General features: G+C 38.3%; 1 protein-coding gene across 1 annotated transcript in view; it reads left to right on the top strand.

Annotated features, from left to right (window-relative positions):
* LOC124615505 (anoctamin-8) overlaps positions 1–24,719 on the top strand; it is a 191,267-nt gene that overhangs the window by 105,046 nt on the left and 61,502 nt on the right. The gene's annotated exons all lie outside the window — the stretch shown is intronic.

Below are 24,719 nucleotides of genomic sequence, written 5' to 3' on the forward strand. Positions count from 1 at the left end.
CCACAGAGCGAAATACAGTGACGTGCAAATGGAAGAATACTGTGTGAAGAGGTGTGGCACTGCACTTTGGCACACTTAACGACCAAATAACATATCTTACATTTCCTCGAACACATGTGTTTTATGCATCAGACATCTTCAGGAAGATGTGCACTGGAAAATGAACATATTTTTGAAAATTCGATTTTTTTAAAATTATTGATGTCCTTTCTCAAATGCTCGAGGGAGTGGCGGGGTATTCCCCCAGTTCGGAAATATCGTACATCTGGAGATCTGGGGCTGATACACAGAGCAGTCTGAGTTATAGTGGGGAAGTGGGTAGTCTCCACGTGAATACAAAACAGATTTCTGTGGCTAGGAGCTATCAAGTGAATTAAAATACATTCACATAATTACGGAAGGCTAAAATGTGTTATTAGTTGCAGATTTTATTTTATTTCCACCTTTTGACAGTCAAGCATTAATTGCCTTGCAGAACAATGATGTTATTTCTGTCGGTTTGCTAAAGAAACTTGCATTTTTTAATCTTTTCCACTGAGGCAGACAATATATTCTAAACGAAGTGTTTAATTCCACACACTGTTCGCTGCATTACAAGTGCACGTTTTTATCTTCTAGCACGTGTAGAATTATATCATAATAAAGAACCACACGTGAGATATCACAGCACTGGTACTGCAAGAAAATTTACATCCGGCAAACCACATTGAAAAGCTTAATCTGGTCATACGAATGTGCACTTTAAATGTGCACATTTTAGTATGTGTAACGAAATTCCGATGCTCTTGGATTATCCTCTGATGTCTTGTTTCTTTTACGACATAATGTACGATCTTTTAACGTTTCACACGTACGAGCGCACAGCCTCCCTATGACATCATAGCTGCGCAAGTGCGGTGGCGCCTGTCATGTTGCGCTCTCTGGAAACTGCAGAAATGAACCTGTTTCTAACAGATCACGGAAAAATATTCCGAATGGTGGTTTGAAAAGCGTTACCATCAAAGTAAATTTCCTTTCACGCAAGTTGAACTATGTGCGAGAATGTACAATGAATTTCTGAAATCACAGAGCATTTGACTCTCATTTAAAAATCAACTCTTTGGTGACGAGCCATTAGATGAATTTTGAGCCCAGAAGATCAGACATTTATTAAAAATTTTACTGGCACATTTGTGTGATATATCTTAAATTGTAATATGCGCATAAAAGATCAACATTATATGCGAAAGCTTAGCTTCTCTTGCAGCGTATTAATCTTCTAGCCCAGTATTATATGTGCAAGCTTTGCTTTTCGTGTAGCAACACCATGTATATTAATTTAAACCATTAACTTTTTCAGTTTGTGTGTTTGCATTACTTAACAGTGATGTTACTATTGGCTGACTACGTCACGTATCCTAAGCTCTGAATACCTGCTGCCATCGGCTGGCGAGATCACGTGACATGAGCTATGACTGGCTTACAAAAGCGCATCACTATCTCGATTTCAATGCTTCGGAAAGTAAATTGCTATGTTTGGTGGAATTCGAATTTATACTTTCGTAATACAAAAATGTGCAGCGTACCTGTTGCTGCACATGACAGATCTTTCCAAAACGTGTTTTTTTCCCCTGTGTTTAGTTTTCTAAAGCCCCGGGAAATTCTACGCCCATGTATAAAACTATGACCATTCAAAGGACTGATAAGTTGTACAGTTCCAAGAGAAAATATCCTGTCAGTTAACAGGGAAAAATTATGTTTTCACCTGGGAGAAAGTGTATATTTAACCGGAAAATCCGGGAGAAATCTGGGAATTTTTTTTCCTTGTCCACGTATACACCCTGCCTTTCCATATCAAGAAGCCCCTTCCATCATATAGCCTAGCTACTTGTGGCTGTAACATCTGTAGTGATGAGTTGTCAATATCAAACTGCAGCAAAGGGCTCACTGAGGCCTTTACAGATCGTAATTACCCTCCCAACCTTGTACAAAATCAGGTCTATCAAAGTCCCACCGTCCAATCGCAGAGGAGCATTCCCCTCATGACTCAGTACCACTGAGGCCTGGAGCAACTAAATAACATTCTCAGCCAAGGTTTCAACTACCTCTCGCCGTCCCCTAAAATGAGGAATGTCCTACCGACTATCCTTCCCACCCCTTCCACAATGGTATTCCACTGCCCACCGAACCCCTTGCCTCATGACTCATATCCCTGAATAGACCTATAAGCAAGACCTGTCCCATACATCCTCCCACCACCACCGACTCCAGTCTGGTCACTAGCATCAGCTATCCCATCAAAGGCAGGGCTACCTGTGAAACTAGTCATGTGATCTACAAGCTAAGCTGCAACCTCTGTGCTGCATTCTACATTGGCATGATAACTTTCAAGCTGTGTGTCCGCATGAATGGCCAAGAAATGCTTGGACCACCCCTTGCTGAGCATGCCGCCCAACACAACATTCTTCTTTCAATGACTGATTCACAGCCTGCGCCATCTGGATGCATCTGACCAACACCAGCTATTCTGAACTGTGTAGGTGGAAACTCTTCCTGCAATCCCTGCAATATGCCCTATGTTCCCATAATCCTCCTGGCCTCAATTAGTCTTTGTCCCACCCTCTAGCCCCTTCCCTGTTCGCATTCCAGCAATATACAGTCCTCCATTCCACCAATGCTCCCATAGGCAGCACTTACCGTTCCCCAACCCACCCTGCTATCCTCCCCCTCCACGCCCCAGCTTCCTCCTTACCCCCAGTACCCTGTAGAATCTCCTATCATGCGCAGCTGCTCAAAGTGTGGCCTCAGCACCCGAAGACTGCACACGTGTGTGTGTTTTTGTTTTGCCTGTCTGCAACTCAGCATCTCCGTTATACAGTGAGTAGCAACTGTCCTTTTCATATTATTGTTACATTCCATCCTGGATTTTCCATTGTTGGACAATGTACAACTATTACTTTTGATTTTTTTTTTTCCAGTGGTGTTCCAATATTTTTTCATTCTTTCACTCTGCTAGTTCCTCTCTCCTCCTGCAAGTGCTTTATTCTTCCTCCTGAAAACTGTTGAAGGTCTTAATTTTGGTTCTGAAAATCTTCCTCATGAAACATTCACTTTGTAATGAGTGTATCACCCTCTTTCATATTCGTAAAATATCTTAAAATCGGTTTTGGTTACACCTGAAAAGTAGTGTGTCCTTGCCATCACCACGGCTATCTTTCATGATTCACAACTAAGCCAACAGTATAAACACCAGAACACTACGTTTTCATAGCCTGTACACTCTTAGTATTGTTAACGATGCTAGTGCCAGTTTGAAATTTGCTAGGCTCTCTTTCTTCACCCGAAACATGTAATGGACAAAGTGTTGTGAGACAAAGTTATGCATTTCACATTGTACCTTCATGTACCATTTGATAGAGGATGTCTTCCACCTAAGCACAGTGACTTAGAACAGTTATTGAATTTGTTGTTTCGTAAATATGATTAATGTTTGCTACACCAGAATGAACCAACAGACTCTACATGGCTTCCTACTTAAGTATTACATTAAGAAACTTGTAAACAAAGCTGAAGCTAGCACTGGTCTTTAGGGATCAATTACTTTAATCATGTAGCTTTGAGTGAATCAAAATCAAGCAAAGATTGAAACAATGCGACCCATCAAAATGTTGTGACTCTTTTCGTAAATTAATATACAACACCATTATTGTTTTCATTAGTCCAAATCCAACTGGAAGTTATTAACTTTAAGATATGATTCTAGCAGAGTGAAATAGGTGCTTGAAAAGAAATGTAACACTCATAGTTCCCTGTCTGTGTATTAACTGTAAACCATCACACAGTTTGAATTAACATAAGTCTGGTTCTCGTATACAGTACTAAAGAATAAAATATATGTAATTTGCCTTGTCAGATTCAGTGCAGATAAGAACATGGTGCTAAGTTCTTTGCCATATTCTTCATATCTCTAAGTTGGGTAGATGGAAGTATAATAATTTCTACCTTCAAGCAGCAACTTGAGGTAATATGGTATAGTATTTGCAACACCCAATAATGCCTGGAAAAATCTTTCATCCACGGCATCGAAGTAGTAGAGATGACTTTCATTTATCATATTATAGTTTCACAAGGTCTTAACTGCATATCTTTCTATATGGGTATCATTAAATATTCATAAATCAGTCAAATCATATTTTTATAACACAGTCAAGCAACGTGAAGTAACACTTCTTGTGGATATTTTCAGTTTCATTGATTCAGTAGTTCTTACTGTTGATGTATTGAAGTATCTGTTTAGTTCCCCTGCTTTTCTCCAATATTTTCGTGCTGTGTACCCATGCATATCAGCCAGAATAAAACAGCAACAAAACAGTTATTTACAGATAATGGGCTTACTCTTTCAGCTGCATGTACTCCACTCAGGACCTTACACTTTCTTATCAGAGTTGTTGATTGTTAACTTTAGAACCAAGTTAGACCTGGAAATTATCTTTAAATTGTCAAGTTATTTCCCTGAAACTGACAAGTGCTTAACTGAACTATAAATACTGCATTCTTCACCAGCTTTCTATCTTTGCATATGACAGTTTTTCACCACTGGTTGGCCACTATGCCATTCTATTATGGTGAAACTATTGACGTTAGGATTATGTGCTGAAGAGGCAGAGAACCAGCTCAGATTTTTATTACATTTCCGGCATACTTAAACATAGGTTCCTGTTATGCGTGTAATTCACAAAGAACATCCTGTTCTGAATAATGTTGTGCAGTATTTCTACATCTATGTTTACATTCATACTGAGTGTGGCGGAGGGTAATTCAGGTATTGATATCATAGCCCTCCTTCTGTGTTCTGCTCATAACTGTCAGTAAGCCTTTATATGAGACCCATGGGCATTTTGTGTGATGTGTATGGATGGAAGTGTTATGAAACGCCCCCCTCCCATACTCTCTCTCTCTCTCTCTCTCTCTCTCTCTTTCTCTCTTTGTGTGTGTGTGGTTTTGTGAAACATGAAAGTGAACATGAATGTATTTTTACAGTATATAACAGATGTTTCAAAAATTCTGATTTTTTTTTTTTTTTTTTTTTTTTTTTCTTATAGATCTGATGATGGCTATAAAGCTAAATTCTGTTTTCGGTTTAAATAAATAAAAATGTGACTAAGATTGGGAATTCCATGGTTTATTTAGATATCAAGATGGCCAGGTCCTCCAAAGATCATTCCGTACTTGAAAACCAATCAGATGAAGGTTTTGTAAAATCCATCTTACATGGGCAAATTATTTTTCTTTCTGATACTTCCAATCTGTCTATTTTGTCCATCTTACGTGGACAAATTATTTTTCTTTATGAGCCTTCCAATCAATCTATTTTGGCATCTGTCTTTTCCTACAAGTAATTTTGTGTGGTTGTTTCCCTTTAGATACTCTGGATGCATACTTGTAGATACTTTACAGGTACTCCCTGTTGTGTAGCCAAACAATAATGGCTCTTTCTGTTTACTTATGTGTAATATATTACATGCAATCACTTTAGTGGTGTACACTTTAGGAGAAGACTGTGTCAGAGAGAGATGGAGAATGCTTTGCAGCGTCACCAGTGTGCTGTCTTTCTCTGTCCTATGCCTCAGGCTCCAACCATTGCCTACCCTGGTAACTGGAAACAATGGGATAAGCACTACACCGAACCACTGTTTCTGCATCTGATACTTCACAGTAGAATTTATAAGCTCAGAAAACTATCTATGTTGCTTCTTAACATAATACTTTCATTGTTTGCTTTATGCCATCTACATGGTGTTACAAAAAGGTACGGCCAAACTTTCAGGAAACATTCCTCACATACAAATAATGAAAAGATGTTATGTGGACATGCGTCCGGAAACGCTTAATTTCCATGTTAGAGCTCATTTTAGTTTCGTCAGTATGTACTGTACTTCCTCGATTCACCGCCAGTTGGCCCGATTGAAGGAAGGTAATGTTGACTTCGGTGCTTGTGTTGACATGCGACTCATTGTTCTACAGTACTAGCATCAAGCACATCAGTACATAGCATCTGCAGGTTAGTGTTCATCACGAACGTGGTTTTGCAGTCAGTGCAATGTTTACAAATGCGGAGCTGGCAGATGCCCATTTGATGTATGGATTAGCACGGGGCAATAGCCGTGGCGCGGTACGTTTGTATCGAGACAGATTTCCAGAACGAACGTGAACCGACAGGAAGACATTCGAAGCAATTGATCGGCGTCTTAGGGAGCACAGAACATTCCAGCCTATGACTCGCGACTGGGGTAGACCTAGAACGACGAGGACACCTGCAAAGGACGAGGCAATTCTTTGTGCAGTTGACGATAACCCTAATGTCAGCATCAGAGAAGTTGCTGCTGTACAGGGTAACGTTGACCACATCACTGTATGGAGAGTGCTAAGGGAGAACCAGTTGTTTCCGTACCATGCACAACGTGTGCAGGCACTGTCAGCAGCTGATTGACCTCCACGGGTACACTTCTGCGAATGGTTCATCCAACAATGTGTCAATCCTCATTTCAGTGCAAATGTTCTCTTTACGGATGAGGCTTCATTCCAACGTGATCAAATTGTAAATTTTCACAATCAACATGTGTGGGCTGACAAGAATCCACACGCAATTGTGCAATCATGTCATCAACACAGATTTTCTGTGAACGTTTGGGCAGGCATTGTTGGTGATGTCTTGATTGGGCCCCATGTTTTTCCACTTATGCTCAATGGAGCATGTTATCATGATTTCATACGGGATACCTTACCTGTGCTGCTAGAACATGTGCCTTTACAAGTACGACACAACATGTGGTTCATGCACAATGGAGCTCCTGCACATTTCAGTCAAAGTGTTCGTACGCTTCTCAACAACAGATTCGGTGACCAATGGATTGGTAGAGGCAAACCAATTCCATGGCCTCCACGCTCTCCTGACCTCAACCCTCTTGACTTTCATTTATGGGGGCATTTGAAAGCTCTTGTCTACGCAACCCCAGTACCAAATGTAGAGACTCTTCGTGCTCGTATTGTGGACGGCTGTGATACAATACGCGATTCTCCAGGGCTGCATCAGTGCATCAGGGATTCCATGCGGCGGAGGGTGGATGCATGTATCCTCGCTAACGGAGGACATTTTGTACATTTCCTGTAACAAAGTGTTTGAAGTCATGCTGATACTTTCTGTTGCTGTGTGTTTCCATTCCATGACTAATGTGATTTGAAGAGAAGTAGTAAAATGAGCTCTAACATGGAAAGTAAGCGTTTCCAGGCACATGTCCACATAACATATTTTCTTTCTTTGTGTGTGAGGACTGGTTCCTGAAAGTTTGATCGTACCTTTTTGTAACACCCTGTATAATGGATACTATAGTGACAATGTAAACTTATCATCTCCAAACTAACATTAAAATCAATGCTAAAATTCATTGCGCATGCTGAAGTACATGCTATAAGTGTACAGGGCTGTATGACACTATTGGTTGCATTGTCATGTGGCACACTGCTCTTTGCCACTGTGTATCACCCCACCACTCACCTTCTTACGTGCACACAACTATAAGCAGTGGCTCACAACTGTACTCAGAACCTTTTGGCAGTCAAGGAACGAGACATCAACCTTAGCATTTGTCTTCTATATTTAACGGACGGACAGAAAAAAGAGAAAATTGAGTTTCACAATATCTTGGTTCACAGACATCATGTTGATTCCGGTAGAGAAGGCTTTTGCTCTATAAAAAGTCATAAGAAATAGACAAAATTGTTTTTGGTGATTCAAGAACAGTTTGGTATGAATTATATAGTCATATATTTTATGCACACGTGTCCAAAGACTAGCTTTGAAGGCAGGAATGACTCGCACTTTTTCCCCGTTCCTTGGAACCCTTGATACACTGCTGCTAGAAGAGGATCAAGTTTATTTGCTTAGTTGGTATAGAATCATATAGGTATCCCTGCAGTCTAGTTGCCTTCCTCTGTTAACAAGTTCGAATTGACTTTCTATTCTTTGATCACTTATCTCAATATCTGCAATTTTGGAAATTTGTTATAATCTTTCACAATGTAAACAATTGCAGAAGACCAAATCTAGCATTTCGGCATTTTCTGCCATCCTCCATTTTGTTTCCGCCGTGATCACTGAGTAACTGGATAGATGAATCTGGTGGGTCTTCTTTATTTTCCCAAGACCAGAACTTCGTAGTTTTTCATCAGATTGGCAGCAGAATTTTACTGCAAATTCATTGAATGCTTCTCCATTGTTACCCTTTCATTAATATTGATTTATTTCAGATTTTGTTCACCACAGAGTCTGACAGTGGATAAGTCTGTGCTGCTCTCTACTTTGGTGTCAACTTTGTAACATGACAGTCTATGTAACATGGCACAGTAAGAGCATTACCAACCAAAGGCAAAATTCTGGGGTTGAGTTCCGATCCAGCACACTGTGTTAGTCTAAAAGAGAGTTTCAAAAGAGTGCACACTCTGCTGCAGAGTGAAGCTTTATTCTGGAAATATCAACCCATCAGCTCAGATCCCAGCTAGTCTCTGTATTTTTGCTTTTATTTGATTCAACAGTAGGCTGCAAATTCTCTTATAACTGGCTAGGTAAATTAGATCACACAGTGGATGAAGTCAAAAGCAAATCACATTCAGTGGGGCCATAATAAAAGTACTGAGATTTGTAAATCAACCTTTGAATACAGGGCTGCATTACTTTTAATGATACGCTAATTTAAAATGACACGCAAGGCATCATTTACGTCCAGCAATATTTACTGCCAGTCAGGTTCCAATTCTCAACAAACTCATCATAAACAAATCCTTTCTCCCAACAACCTTTTACACACTGATATTGTCTTCGTGTTGCACATTAAAAGATTACTCCATAGCCCTTGCTCTCTTATTTTCTGCAATTCCTTTTCTTCCTATCTCCACAGAAATAGTTCTTCAACCAACCATTGCAGCATTTCCAAGAAACAGTATGACAAATAGTACATGGGGAGGGGTGTGGGGGAGAGTGATGTTAATTATTGTGTTGTTCAGTTGGAAAGCTGTTGGGTGTCGTGTGTGTGCCATGTGAGAAACAGAGAAGTGCATGTGAGAAACAGAGAAGTGAAATGCGAATTTCACCTTTTCTGTGAAGTAGTGTGGAGGATCAAAACTGCGGAAAAATTTTATCTTGACCGTTGCATCACAACACATTGTTTTGTGCTTTGCTTCAGATAAGTTATCTAGCATAACATTGTACAACTGTTGTGTTCCATACATCCTATTCTCTAAGAATGGCTCTTTGCAGCCTTTTTCTCAAAACGACATTGAAGGATCAATGTTTCCAATCATGGGCAAGAGCCAAGAAAGTTATATGAGAGAATTTTGTGCTATTCCAAAGAATGCATTCCTGGGAACATTTATCCATATGAGAACACTAAAAAAAGTGTCACTAGAGGAAGGGATTGCTTTGAAGTGGACAGTATCTAAAATCTTCTAACATCAAGTTGTTATAAGTTGGGACTTTTTTAAGGCCTTTCACATAATGATAAGTATACTGAGGCAATAAAGTCATGTGATATGCAAGCACACGCAGACAGCAGTAGTATCATATACACAAGGTATAAAAGAGTAGTATTTCTACAGGGCCTTCCAACAGTGTGTTCAGTCATGCCGCGTCGAGTTGATGCACTAAGTCGGGCAAAAGGAGGTCCCACACGATATTAGGAGGTATGCCATGACTTTTGTCACCGAGTTGTAAGCTGTAATGTGTGAATGTGAAGGCATTTTCACATACGAACTGTGCATAAAACAATTTTTCTTTCACTGTGTCCAAATTACTTACCATTAAAAAGAAACATTACCATTTTCAGTAAAATGTATCCTGAGCAACTGTTTATGAAATCCAAAGTTTAATGTGTGGTAGTTCTTATAACACATCTGATTATGCTACACAACTGTACACACTTTATACCTTTGTGGAGAAGGACATGTAAGATTTGAATTCTATTTCTTTTATATCTATATTATCACATTTACATGATTTCATACTTTGCTCCAGATGAAAACTGGAATATATTTGTGCATAGGGTTATGTAGCCATTATCAGTTTCAGTAAAATTTATCTGGATATTTAGCCACCTTACCATCCTTTATTGTGGTACCTTTCATTTAAATTTCTATTGGCTGGTATTGTTGAATGAGGACCAATCCAGTATTGTAAATACTCACAGTGAGCGATGGTGGCTAACAAGGGAACATTTGCAATTGAGGGTCAGGGAATTGGAGAAATTTTGCAAAGATATTTATTATTGATTTCCTACACCATGGACTATTGAATTTAAAGCCAAGATAGATGTGTCATGGCTGTAAACTCAATACTCTATAGTGTAGGAAACCTCACCAAAACTTTTCTATCTTGTAAATTCCAATGCCAATAAGTTTAACTTATATCAGTTGGCATGTTGAATCAGAGGGTGAGTGTTAACCGTGTCACACACCTTACATGAAGAGACTCTGGTTAAAGTTGAACTCTTGATTTTGTTATTCTTACCTACATTGTAATGTTCACAAAATAATCAGCATTTCAATATTGTGAATAGTTTTGTAAATATATTGAGGGAGAAATAACTTTTTCCTTGTTGTAATAAATCTAAACGGTGCTGTTTGTTGTGTAATATGAAGCATTTGGGTGGAATTAGTAACGAAGGAAGCACAAACAGGGTGCTTTCATCCAAATCATAAACGTCAAGAGTGAATGTGTCACATCACTGTTTCAAAGTTTGCTGAAAAAAATATATGTTGAAGTTCCACATGAACCTCCCCAAAGCTATAATATGGTGATTTTCTGATGATTTGTTAAAATGCTACAGACCTCTCAAATGAGTATGTGTGAAAATGCTGTAACAAAAGGGTAAATTGAAAAATTGTAGAAAAGCAACCAAAAATGCTTCAAGACTTTGTAACTAAAAGTCTAAGAAGCTGATCTTGCCTAGGGTATTGGACAGGTCACAGGTGGCGGATAGTGAACATTCCATCAGATATGATGGACAGCTGCGAGTGCAGAATAAGCTGTCCTGGACAAGGCAAAACAAAATCAAATCCGCTTTGCATCTGTGTTTTAGCAAGCGGCAAAGTGGTCACCATATGTTCACAAGTGGTGCAGCTGAAATGTTTATTCTGGAACTAACCCTTCCAGTCTTAACACTCAGTGAGTACACTCAACCACACCTGATTCCAGGTACAATCATCATGGAGCATTTTGATAATCACAGTATTACCCCAAGTGGTCAATCCACCACCTGTGTTACTGGAGCAACTGATCTTCCGGATTGTTGGGCAGCTTGCTTAAAATGCAATGTGATTCAAAAGAGGAATTTGGGGTCCTCTGGTCAACATAAAAACAAAACAAATACATTTTTTGCAATATTTAACATCCAAACACTTTTGCAACCAAGTATACTTCATAAATTCAGAGATACATTAAAAGAAGAGAAGATTCAAATTTTGGCACTTCAAGAAACACAAATGACAAACAATAATACCATAGATTTTGGCAATTATCCTCTTTTTAAGAGTAAAACTGATGAAAGAATACTTAATAATACACCATATCTGGGAGTTGCTTTTGCAGTCTCCAAAAATATTTTAAATTCAATAATGGAGGTAAAACCCATCAACAATAGACTAATGACAATTTTGCTTAGATGTGCAAATAAAGCATACATATTAATTAAGGTCCATATGCCACTCAATGAGTATACATGTAAAAATCCTGAAGAAATTAATGAAGCTTGGGAAATGTTAGAAAGCATCAGCTCAGAAATTCCCTCAAACCATGTTAAGTTTTTAATGGATGATTTATGCTCTATTAGGTAAAGAGAAAAAATATAAGAAAAAAGTTGGTGAATTTCCTGCACATAAATGTACAAATCAAAATGGCCAAAGACTTGTTGAAACATGCAAAAATTTTAACATAATCATGTCAACCCATTTTGGGGTTAATATTGATTCTCACCATTATTTCACGCAAATAAAAGTAAAACTTAACCTCAAAAAATCTTCAAAACAAAAAATGTTATCCCAAAATTTGACACTGCTAAAATAACCCCAATTCTAACAAGTGAACTTGAGAAAAAAACAATCCAACAATTGGCAAAGCCTAAAAGAAAAGTTCATTAACACAACACAGAATTCAATTCCACTTGGAAAGAAACAAAAACACCCATGGAATGCAGGTTGTGAAACAGCAGCTAAGTCTGGGCATGGAGCTTTCAAAAATTGGAATTGTAACAAAACTCTAAGAAAAGTAAAGTCTAAATTAATCTGACAGGGAAAAGAAACTACTAAAATGCCCAACTTTTAGAAATTGATAAAGACTTCCAAGAGAACAATACAAGGAACTTTTTATAAACATTCAAAATAAAACTAACTGGTTATCAACCTCAAAGTCTTTGCTTCAAAAATTAAAATGGCAGTTCGACTCTTAACAACCAGGAGAACTGTAAGGTACTTGCTAATTATTTTGAAAAATTATTAAACTATCCAGAACCAGCAAATAAATTCCAACCACAGCAAACTAATAATATCAACCCTAATTCTAAAGAACCTGACAAAATTGAAATAACTAAACAAATTAAGACTCTTAAAAACAATAAAGCATCTGGAGAAAATGGTATAATTGCAGTTGGCCATAACACTATAAAAGAGGTCACTTAACTAATAGGACATATCTGACAAACCAAGAAAATGCATTGCGTAAAATAAAAAAAGAGGATAAAACTGATGTTAATAATTATCAAGGAATCTCTCTTGACCCTGTCACATACAACATTCTCTCGCAGTATTTACTTGATCGAGCCCAAGAACAATTTAGAACCTAAAATTGGTGACTACCAAGCAGGTTTTAGACCAAACAGATCCTGTCTGGAACAAATTCTTAATTTAAAACCAATTCTTAGGCACCAAAGGATTTCTAGTAACAATGTTGTATATACAGTTGTGCATTTTAAAAAGGGCTATGACTCAGTTGATTATGAATCTTTTCCAAATTTTAAAGGAACAAGGGCTGTAAAACTCTTAACACTGATTAAGGAAATATTTCCAGAACGAGATTTTCACTCTGTAGCGGAGTGTGCGCTGATATGTTAACCGACACTAGCTCTAAAGTTAAATTTATGGGAGAAATTTCTGAACCATTTGATATAAAGATGGGTGTTAGACAGGGAGATGGACTCTCCACATTACTGTTTAACTGTGCTTTGGAAAAGGCGACTACAAAATGGTGAGAGCAAAAGTTGAGTCAAAATATAGATCAATCAATCAAGGCAGTTAGAAGTAATATTAGAGTTGATTGCTTCACCTTTGGAGATGATCTGGCAATTTTAACTAAGGATATTACCACTGCTCAAAAACACATTGATATTCTTAAAGAAATTGTGGAAAAAGTAGGACTACAAATGTCATTTGAAAAAATGGAATATATGATGTGCAACATACAAGCACCAAAGTTTTTGAACATGAAATATGGAAAAATAGAAAGGGTTTCTCAGTTTAAATACTTGGGGAACTCGTACAAGAAAATGGTTTGGAAAAAGCTGCAAACTAAGTTCACTGTCAAAAAATGGCAACTGCATTCAGTTTAACACAAAATATTTGTAATAAATGGTCACTTTCTATATTCGGTAAACTTAGGCGTCACAGCATTGTAATCGTACCTGAGTGTCTTATTGAGCAAAAACTTTAATTTTAAGTACAAAGAGGAATATTGAAGAAATTCAAAAGAAAGAAAGATTATTAGGAAAATATTAGGCCCCAAAATTACTGATGGAGAAACTTATAGGCTTAGGAGGAATAATGAAATAGATATATCTAAAAACAAAGATGATGAGACTTACCTAACAAAAGCGCTGGCAGGTCGATAGACACACAAACATACACACAAAATTCAAGCTTTCGCAACAAACGGTTGCTTCGTCAGGAAAGAGGGAAGGAGAGGAAAAGACGAAAGGATGTGGGTTTTAAGGGAGAGGGTAAGGAGTCATTCCAATTCCGGGAGCGGAAAGACTTACCTTAGGGGGAAAAAAGGACAGGTATACACTCGCGCGCACACACACACACACATCCATCTGCACATACACAGACACAAGCAGACATTTGTAAAGGCAAAGAGTTTGGGCAGAGATGTCAGTCGAGGCGGAAGTACAGAGGCAAAGATGTTGTTGAAAGACAGGTGAGGTATGAGCGGCGGCAAATTGAAATTAGAAATTAGTGGAGATTGAGGCCTGGCGGATAGCGAGAAGAGAGGATATGCTGAAGGGCAAGTTCCCATCTCCGGAGTTCTGACAGGTTGGTGTTAGTGGGAAGTATCCAGATAACCCGGACGGTGTAACACTGTGCCAAGATGTGCTGGCCGTGCACCAAGGCATGTTTAGCCACAGGGTGATCCTCATTACCAACAAACACTGTCTGCCTGTGTCCATTCATGCGAATGGACAGTTTGTTGCTGGTCATTCCCACATGGAGGGCTTCACAGTGTAGGCAGGTCAGTTGGTAAATCACGTGGGTGCTTTCACACGTGGCTCTGCCTTTGATCGTTACACCTTCTGGGTTACAGGACTGGAGTAGCTGGTGGTGGTGGGAGGGTGCATGGGACAGGTTTTACACCGGGGGCAGTTACAAGGGTAGGAGCCAGAGGGTAGGGAAGGTGGTTTGGGGATTTCGTAGGGATGAACTAAGAGGTTACGAAGGTTAGGTGGACGGCAGAAAGACACTCTTGGTGGAGTGGGGAGGATTTCATGAAGGATGGATCTCATTTCAGGGCAGGATTTGAGGAAGTCGTATCCCTGCTGGAGAGCCACATTCAGAGTCTGATCCAGTCCCGGAAAGTATCCTGTCACAAGTGGGGCACTTTTGGGGTTCTTCTGTGGGAGGTTCTGGGTTTGAGGAGATGAGGAAGTGGCTCTGGTTATTTGCTTCTGTACCAGGTTGGGAGGGTAGTTGTGGGATGCGAAAGCTTCTTTTCAGGTTGTTGGTGTAATGGTTCAAGGATTCCGGACTGGAGCAGATTCGTTTGCCACGAAGACCTAGGCTGTAGGGAAGGGACCGTTTGATGTGGAATGGGTGGCAGCTGTCATAATGGAGGTACTGTTGCTCGTTGGTGGGTTTGATGTGAACGGACGTGTGAAGCTGGCCATTGGGCAGGTGGAGGTCAACGTCAAGGAAAGTGGCATGGGATTTGGAGTAGGAACAGGTGAATCTGATGGAACCAAAGGAGTTGAGGTTGGAGAGGAAATTCTGGAGTTCTTCTTCACTGTGAGTCCAGATCATGAAAATGTCATCAATAAATCTGTACCAAACTTTGGGTTGGCAGGCCTGGGTAACCAAGAAGGCTTCCTCTAAGCGACCAATGAATAGGTTGGCGTACGAGGGGGCCATCCTGGTACCCATGGCTGTTCCCTTTAATTGTTGGTATGTCTGTCCTTCGAAAGTGGAGAAGTTGTACACGATCAAAGGCAGAGCCACGTGTGAAAGCACCCACGTGATTTACCAACTGACGTGCCTACACTGTGAAACCTTCTATGTGGGAATGACCAGCAACAAACTGTCCATTCGCATGAATGGACACAGGCAGACAGTGTTTGTTGGTAATGAGGATCACCCTGTGGCTAAACATGCCTTGGTGCACGGCCAGCACATCTTGGCACAGTGTTACACCGTCCGGGTTATCTGGATACTTCCCACTAACACCAACCTGTCAGAACTCCGGAGATGGGAACTTGCCCTTCAGCATATCCTCTCTTCTCGCTATCCGCCAGGCCTCAATCTCCACTAATTTCTAATTTCAATTTGCCGCCGCTCATACCTCACCTGTCTTTCAACATCATCTTTGCCTCCTTACTTCCGCCTCGACTGACATCTCTGCCCAAACTCTTTGCCTTTACAAATGTCTGCTTGTGTCTGTGTATGTGCAGATGGATATGTGTGTGTGTGTGCGCGCGAGTGTATACCTGTCCTTTTTTCCCCCTAAGGTAAGTCTTTCCACTCCCGGGATTGGAATGACTCCTTACCCTCTCCCTTAAAACACACATCCTTTCGTCTTTCCCTCTCCTTCCCTCTTTCCTGACGAAGCAACCGTTTGTTGCGAAAGCTTGAATTTTGTGTGTATGTTTGTGTTTGTTTGTTTGTGTGTCTATCGACCTGCCAGCACTTTTGTTTGGTAAGTCTCATCATCTTTGTTTTTAGATATATTTTTCCCACATGGAATGTTTCCCTCTATTATATTCATATCATTAATGAAATAGATAAGTACACAGACATACATGGTGACATGAGAAAACGAAGACATAAATTTTATGGGCACATTAAAAGAATGGCACCCACTAGGTTGACAAAACAAATACTAGAATTCCACGGAAACAAAAGTAAGGCCAAAACTGAGCCAATAAAATGTATCCTGTGATTAAGGAGGGTCTTAAAGTAGGTGGTGTAACTGAGGCAGACGTTACAGATAGAAAAACATTCAGACAAAAGATATTTGATTGGAAAGTTTGTCAGTGGGAAATTAGAAAATGGACTGGTACACTGTGGTCTGATGAAAGAAAGAGACTTCATTCTGAAAGGATGAAACAAATTTGGACAGAAAGGAAAGCCAATCATCAAAAGCTACATTGATATAATGTACATCATGTGGTCCTGCTGGACACATACGTGAATAATAAAGAAACCAAAAGTGATAGAGATGTGAATTTATTTTCAATAAATACTTTATTCCCAATACCATGAGACATGATTAACACATACACTTTTCTGAGCTTTTTTCATTTTTTTAACTATGAAAATTTGAAACTTTTTGCAAATTTCCAAATTATGTTTCGAAAATATGAAGTCGCAGGACGTTAACTGTCTCGAGAAATGATAAAGTGGAAGGACTGCTAACTGTCAGGTATGACCTTAATGCATGAAATTCTTAAACTCTCAAAATATTTGTACATGACGATGAAAGAATGTGAAATTTTTTGGTTATTTAGAAATTATTTTCTCCAAAACCCCCATCCTAAATGTTCTAAAATTTCATGTCACATTAGTTTGTCATTGTACTCAGGGAATGTACAGTCAGGGTGGGCTATACTTGTCTGTACAAAATGTGAGGAATTTTTTAGGTAGACCTAGCTCTAATCTCAAGGTAAAAAAAACAGGGACACTTAAATTGATCACTGATTTTAAATAAATGTCATGCCAAACTGGCATTTCTGAATCAAAATAATTCCTTTACAACATTATAAGTGAGTGGGAAAAAATTCATAGTTTTGTTCTAAAACATTTTATTACAAAAATGAGATATAGAATATTTATACCCATTTTTCTTTTTATGATATTATTCTCAGACTATTATTGTCTTCTGTCATGATTTTACTTCTTCATGACTTTCCATGAATTAAAGTTGCCTTCAATATAACAACACTGCACGGTTGAAAAGTGTTCTCTTCCCCCCCCCCCCCCCCCCCCCCCCCCCGCTTCCCCCCCCCCCCCCTTTCCCTCCCCCATCTGCTTCTCATTGAACTTGTATAGCCGAGTTGAATTTGCACATGGATAAGGTTGATCCAACAAGAGCAGTACTTGGGAAATGGGAACTGCACACTGATCTTTGATGATGGCCTTTTGAAAGCATTAGCAGGACCATGAGGTGTCATAAAGGGGACAGTTTTATCGTGCAGCTCGTGAGAGACATTATGTGTCCTACCCACCACTGATTATCATACTCAATAGAAATGAAGTGACTCACTACAAAGTCTTCTAATGTATACTGTCGTCTCTGCTTTTCACACACAGTAACAGGCTGCATTTCATGGAGAACAGTTCTCGTAATGTATGTGCCACTTTGGTATGCAACCCAGTAGTGACTTGACTGAATTCCTACCACAGGCTTCATAGCAGACCACTCCTCTTTCTTAAATGGAATTCCCTTAATGTACTTTCATTTAGAATTAAGAGTTTCATGTTTGTTACTAATGTTGATGTGGTGTGTACAAATCCAGCAGCACCTCTTATAGCATCAACAGCTGCATACTGGAGAGTAAATCTTGTTGCAAGACATTTACAGAGACTTCTTACCCCTTCACATGCACTTTTTCCATGACATGTAGTTGAAAATATCCATTTTTGTCTTAATTCCTGTACTACAGTGTTGACAAAGCTCATAAAGCGGAAACGGTTTTTAAAATAAGATATTGCACCATCAGTCACATACACATGTTTAGTAAATGCATGGCCTCTAGATTTTATGTCATCTGTTGTGATACTGACAGCAAAGCATGCATGTCAATGGCAAAACCGTGTGATGTTCCAAGGAAGCGAGCAACACGTGTGAACATTGATGCCTGTTATGTGTACCAGTGGTAACTTTGAATTTCGTTCTGCAAAGCAACGGACCAGTTCTCATCAAAGTCAAAATGAAGAATTAATGTGTCAGAATTCTGTAATGGGGCTGATTTTACTTCTGCTATGGCCTGTCTCTGAATCCTCCAGCTATGATGCTGAGCAATTCCTTTCATGACCCAATACGTAACCTCTGTTACAAACTTCTCTGGCTCTACTGTCTTCTTCACCAACTCTCCTCCCTCCCCAATACATAGGTTACGTCATTGTCAGTATCCTGAAGGTGTAATGCTTCAACAGTCATCATTTCAGCACCAGGACATGTTGCACACTCCTGCAATCAACATTTATCTTGTGGCTCTTGACATATACACAAAATCATCAGGTCCATCTCTGTGTACTTCTTTCCTGTAGCACTGCTTATGGTGAAACAAACAAGTTTGAAATTTAGTGCAGTAAATACATGTCCATACTTCCTTCACTTGCTGGCATTTTACCCATTTTGGTCGCAAGGAGTAGAATTTTGTGAGACCAGTTTTGAAATTCAGGTTCTGTTTTTTTCATTAAGAGATATGCTTCTCTCATTGATCTCGTGATATATATTTTTTTTACCTTTTTAACATTTTTACTTACAGAGATATCATCCTGATAAGGACTTTGTCCGCTGCAATCTTTTGTCATCACTTAGGTAATATTCCAGAGCAACAGTAAGCGCATCACCTTGCAACAGATGCCCACAGTAACTATATGGGCGTGCCCCAATACCTTTCCCATTCTTTATTTTACGTGCTTTTGTAATCAAATAATGTGAGGAAGTTGGTATTTATTTCTGTATCTGCTGCCTAGAGTAGCTACCTGGTATCAATGTCAATAACTGTACCTTCGCAGTATAAGTGGCTGCTGAGATAGCAGTATTTAGGTTTTGAAACTACACATCACATTTCGCGCACAAGTCACCATCTTTGTTCTGCACCAAGTGCATCCACAAAGTTTTGAAGATGTTGCTTGTGTAAAACTTGTTTCAATTTCTTCCACTTTTCTTATTATGTACTATTTTCTTCTTGTGCTTCATACATTTCATGGACATTTAAGGGGGGATATAGTAGGGGCTACAGCAGAAATGCTAATATTTAGTTCATCAACAGCTTCACACCCAGGAATATAAACATTTGCACTATCTTCTTCAGTTTCACATTCGGGTGATGGTGGTCGTTCAGGTGGGTTGTCACTTAATTTCTTCTTGTAATGAGTGTATTAATTCCTGCACAATGGATGTGATGCTAATACCATTACTTGAGGACCAGGATATTTCGGCAATACATCTGGCATATTTCCAACAACTGTGAAGCGTTTTTCACTTTTTCTTAAACACCACCTTCTTGTGTCTCTTTTATGTAGTCCACACACCTCATTCTTTCACTGCTGTATTTCCTCATTGATATTGTACCTAACAAAAAGTTCAAACTAAACACAAAACTCGATGCAGAATGGATTATGTACAAGTTCTTACCCGCTTATTATAAACAGAAGAGTGCTGGAAACAGTGTTGACAAAATGCATATTTTATGCCAGAAATTCAGTGATATATGCAGAAAAATATTGCCCATTGTGTTTGCACTTATTACTAATATGTTAACCACACAATTTTTGTGTAATTCTCGAAAGTTTTCTGATTGGGGTTTTTGACAATTCGTAAGAAGTCCTAAAAATGCAATTTTGTACATTTCTATCAATAAATATTTGCATAATACAGATAGATGGAGCAGAGAAGATACTGTTTATAATTACATCAGTGGTGTCTGGTAATGTGACGGAAAAGATAATGGTAATATGACAGAAAAGATAGTTTTCTGTGACTTTCCAAAGTAGGAAAAAAATTTTAAGTTGGAAAAATTAACTTAAATTTTGCATTTTCGCCTTAAATTTGTAAGGTAGCCCATACGTGTGCAGATGTCAACTAAATTTCAGCACACTAAGAGGGAACTGTAACACACCGAAGGTGTTTTGTTCATTAGTTATATTTTTTTGTTCTCTTCTACTGTTTTAAGAGTTTTACAAAATATACATTTTTCAAACAGTCATATTATTTATGGAAATTAAGATAAAACTAAAATACTTCTTATGTTAACACTCATGATATAGAGATCTAATATATATTTTTCCAGAGAAATTCATGACCATAAGTTGAGATGAAATCACCCAACATAAAGCTTTACTGTACCAAGTGCAGCAAATGAATGTTACAAACCAAAAACCCACTTTTCCCACATTAAACAGAAAAAATTGTTTATAGTCCTACTATGCTTTGCAAGCTGCTTTATTGTGTGTGGCAGAGGGTTCTTCAGACACCACTGTCATTTCCTCACTTTACTGTTTCATCCGCAGGCAGCATAGATAGACCTACTGTTGGTAATCCTCCATATCAGTTGTAATTTATCTGATTTTCTTATTGAGGTCATTCCACAAGATGTAGGTCAGAGAAGTAATATATAGACTAAATCTCTTGGAATATACTTTCAGGAAATTTTAACAATATATTTCTCTTTTATGCACAGCACCTCTCTTGTTGAGTCTGCTACTTGAGTTTGATAAATCTCCATAATCCTCTGGCTCTTGCTAAACAAACCCTAATAAAACATGCCACTCTTCTTTGAGTTTTTGTGATCTTTTCTATTAATCCTATATGGCGAAAGTGTAAGTCTGCATAGCAATGCTCAAGAATAATTTGAATGAGTGTTTTGTAAATCACTTTCTTCGTGTATGAATTAAGTTTCCTTAGGATTCTTCCACTGAATCCTAACCTGGAAACAGCTTTTCCTGCTACTACTTTTATGGATTCATTTGACTTTTGAGACATCAGATTGTTACTCCTGGAATATTGTATGGCTATTACTATATCCAGTGATATATCAACAATAGTGTTGATGAAGCTCAAAGTGAGATAATAACTGTTTACCCAGTAACAAATGGTCTCTTTGATCATGATGCACAGTTAGTTAGGATAAATAACATAGTGCCTTACAGTATGGATACTCCTCGGTGGAAATCAGAATAATTAATGACTCCAGGACACATGTTTTTAAGAATAGTTTACGGGAGATGACATGGGACCTAGTTTATAATGAACCAAGTGCTAACATAAAATTTAATCTATTTCATGATAAATTCATATCATTATTTCAAAATAGCTTTCCGCATAAGCTAGTCAGGGAACACACAAAACAGCCAGGTGAAAAACCATGGATCATGAGAGGGATTAAAGTATCTTGTAAAAGAAAAAGATAAGGAGAAGGTTGTGTATCTTTTGGCAAGAACAAGAAGGGATGCTGCAGTAGTTGCACACTACAAAATATGCTCAAAATTACTAAGAAGGGGTTATTAAAAAATCAAGAAACATGCACATAATTTCAGAAATCAGTACTTCCAAAAGCAGACATAAGACAATATGAAATGTTGTAAAGCAAGAGACAGGACAACTGGCCACAGAACAGGATAACATCACTATTGAAGTGAATGGAAGGGCTGTGAATGATGAGTCACAGTTAGCAAATATATTTAATAATTATTTCCTAAATGTAGTAGAAAGCATAGGACAAACGGTTCAAGAGCAAAATCACATCAGTATGTTGAAAACATTACTTCCATAAAATTCAGTCATATGGAGGTTATCACCAACTTCTCCTTTAAAATTAAGAAAATTATACATTCTCTCAAAAATGGACGTTCATCTGGTTTTGATGGTGTTTACAATAGAGTTCTAAAAGTTTGTTCCCTTGTCATAAGCCCAGTCTTACCTGAAATATGTAATGCATCACTAACTCTAGGTATTTTCCCCTAGAGAGAGTGAAATATGCCATTGTTAAACCCTTCTTTAAGAAAGCTGATAAGAGAGATGTCAATAATTACCTGTTTCACTGCTGACATTATTCTCCATAATTTTTGAGAAGGTGAGGTATTCTAGAATAATATCTCACCTTAGCGGCAAATGTATCCATAGCAAACCACAGTTTGGGTTTCATAAGGGTTGCTCTACTGAGAATGCCATTTACATATTCACTAACCAGATTTTACAAGTGTTAAATAACAAAATAGCACCAATTAGTATGTTCTGTGACCTCTTGAAGGCATTTGACTGTGTGAATAACATTATTCTCCTAGATAAATTCCCATTTTATGGGACTGATGGTACAGCCAACCAATGGATATCTAACCAAAAGAATGTTGTACTTAAGAATTCAAGAAATAGAGTCCAGGTCCATCATTGTAACTGAGGAGAAATCACACGTGGGACTCCCCAAGGTTCAATCTTAGGTCCACTACTGTTCTTCATATATGTAAACAATCTTCCATCTTGTACTCAACAAGCAGAATTAGTTCTTTTTGCAGAGGATACTAGTGTTGTAATCAAACTAAGCACACATACAGTAACAGAAGAAATGGTAAACAAAGTTCTTAAAAGTATCATTTACTGGTTTTCTCCCAGTGACAATGCTCACGGTTTTAAAAAGACCCAACATATTCGGTTCTGCATATCTAGAGGTACTATACCAGTGATAAGTGTAATGCATGGTGAGGAAATAATAAATAGGAGGAAACTTCAAAATTCTTAGGGGTTCATATTGATGAGAATTTAAACAGGAAAAAAATACATTCTGAATCTCCTCAAACAACTTAGTTGAGCCACATTTGCGCTTAGAATTATTAAAAATCTTGGGCCAAGACAAATCACTAAGCTGACACATTTTGCTTATTTTCATTCAATAATGTCACATGGAATAGTGTTCTGGGGTAACTCATATTAGAAAGAAAGTCTTTATTGTGCAAAAAGTGCCGTGAGAATAATGTGTGGTGCTCACCCACGATCATCTTGTACGCAGCTGTTTAAGGAGTTGGGCATTCTGACTACTGCGTCATAGTATATGTATTCCCTCATGATGTTTGTTGTGAATAATGCACTACAGTTCAAGAGGAACAATGAGGTATGTAATTACAATACCAGAAGGAAAAATGACATTCATTACTCCATGTTAATGTTGTCTTTAGCAAAAAAGGGGTGCAAAATGCTGCAACAAAAATTTTTGATCATTTACACAGTGATAAAAAATGTCTGGCAGAGAGCAAAAGTAAAATTTGATAACAAACTGAGAAAGTTTCTGCTTGACGACTCCTATTCCATAGAAGAATTTCTATTATTGTAATGTGTAAAAGATGGTGGTTGAAATTACTAACTCACAGCTGTATATCTTAAAAGAAAAGTAATGTTCAGAATAGAACCATATACACAAATTAATTTGTGGCATGAACGTATAATGACTCTGTCCACATCATTACGATCTATCGTGCAAAATTATCCATGGAACACATTACTAACTCTCACATCATCTAATCCTGCATCTGCAGTGGTCACACTATTTACCCCTCACCCTGAGGTAAGTGGCCAACTTTACCTAGCTCATACCTGAATTCACCAATGTCAATTAAAAGTAAGCACAACTTGCAGTATTGGTATCTCTGTAAACATTTTTGTTAGTTACTGAGCAGGAAAACTACAGTCTTAAGAATGTCTTAATGGTTGTTGATGTTTTTGGATTTGCCACTTAGCTCCAACACATATATATTATAAAATACATGTGAGAACCACGGGCCACGTGAACACTTGATCCAGGTTGCATGCAGTCTGTGGGCGATAGTTTTACAACCACTAGTCCACTGTATGAAATGCCTTCTGGATATTGAGCAGCGACGTGTGTGCCATTGTCTGTGGTATGCTGGATTTAATAGCTTAACACAACAAACTCATTTTCAGAAGATCTTGTTTGTGAAATCCTTGCTGATACCTTTAGAGCAGATTCTCGTTCTGCAAAACTATCAGATTATGTGAATACAAATATTGAAATGCTGATTGTTTGTTTTAAATAATATAAAATTGCCCAATGTCGGTGGTATCAATTTGCCAACCTACATATTTGTGAAAACTTTTGATCAGAAACTGCAGCATTACCGCACAGTAGTTCATTAAGGACATAGTTGGGCTTGAAAAATAGAAGTGTAACTCATCTATAGATCTTGTGGTAAACTTCTACTTTAAGTCCTTATTCACAAATGTGTCAATAGAGTACACAGTCAGCATTTTACAGAAATGGATGTGAACTTGGATATCATTGACTTAAAACTACATACTTTAAGTGAAAAGAGAAGCTCTACAAATAGATGGATGTTGTAGTTATGGAATAACTGCTCTCACCAGTTTCAGCAGACATTTTTATGGAAGCTTTCAGAGAATTTTCACTCTAGTCCATACTGTTGTATCTGAAGTTCTAGTCTGATCTGACTATTCAGTGGATGTCTACATAGATTCC

The sequence above is a fragment of the Schistocerca americana genome, chromosome 5, assembly GCF_021461395.2.
Source record: "Schistocerca americana isolate TAMUIC-IGC-003095 chromosome 5, iqSchAmer2.1, whole genome shotgun sequence".
Lineage (NCBI taxonomy): Eukaryota > Metazoa > Arthropoda > Insecta > Orthoptera > Acrididae > Schistocerca > Schistocerca americana.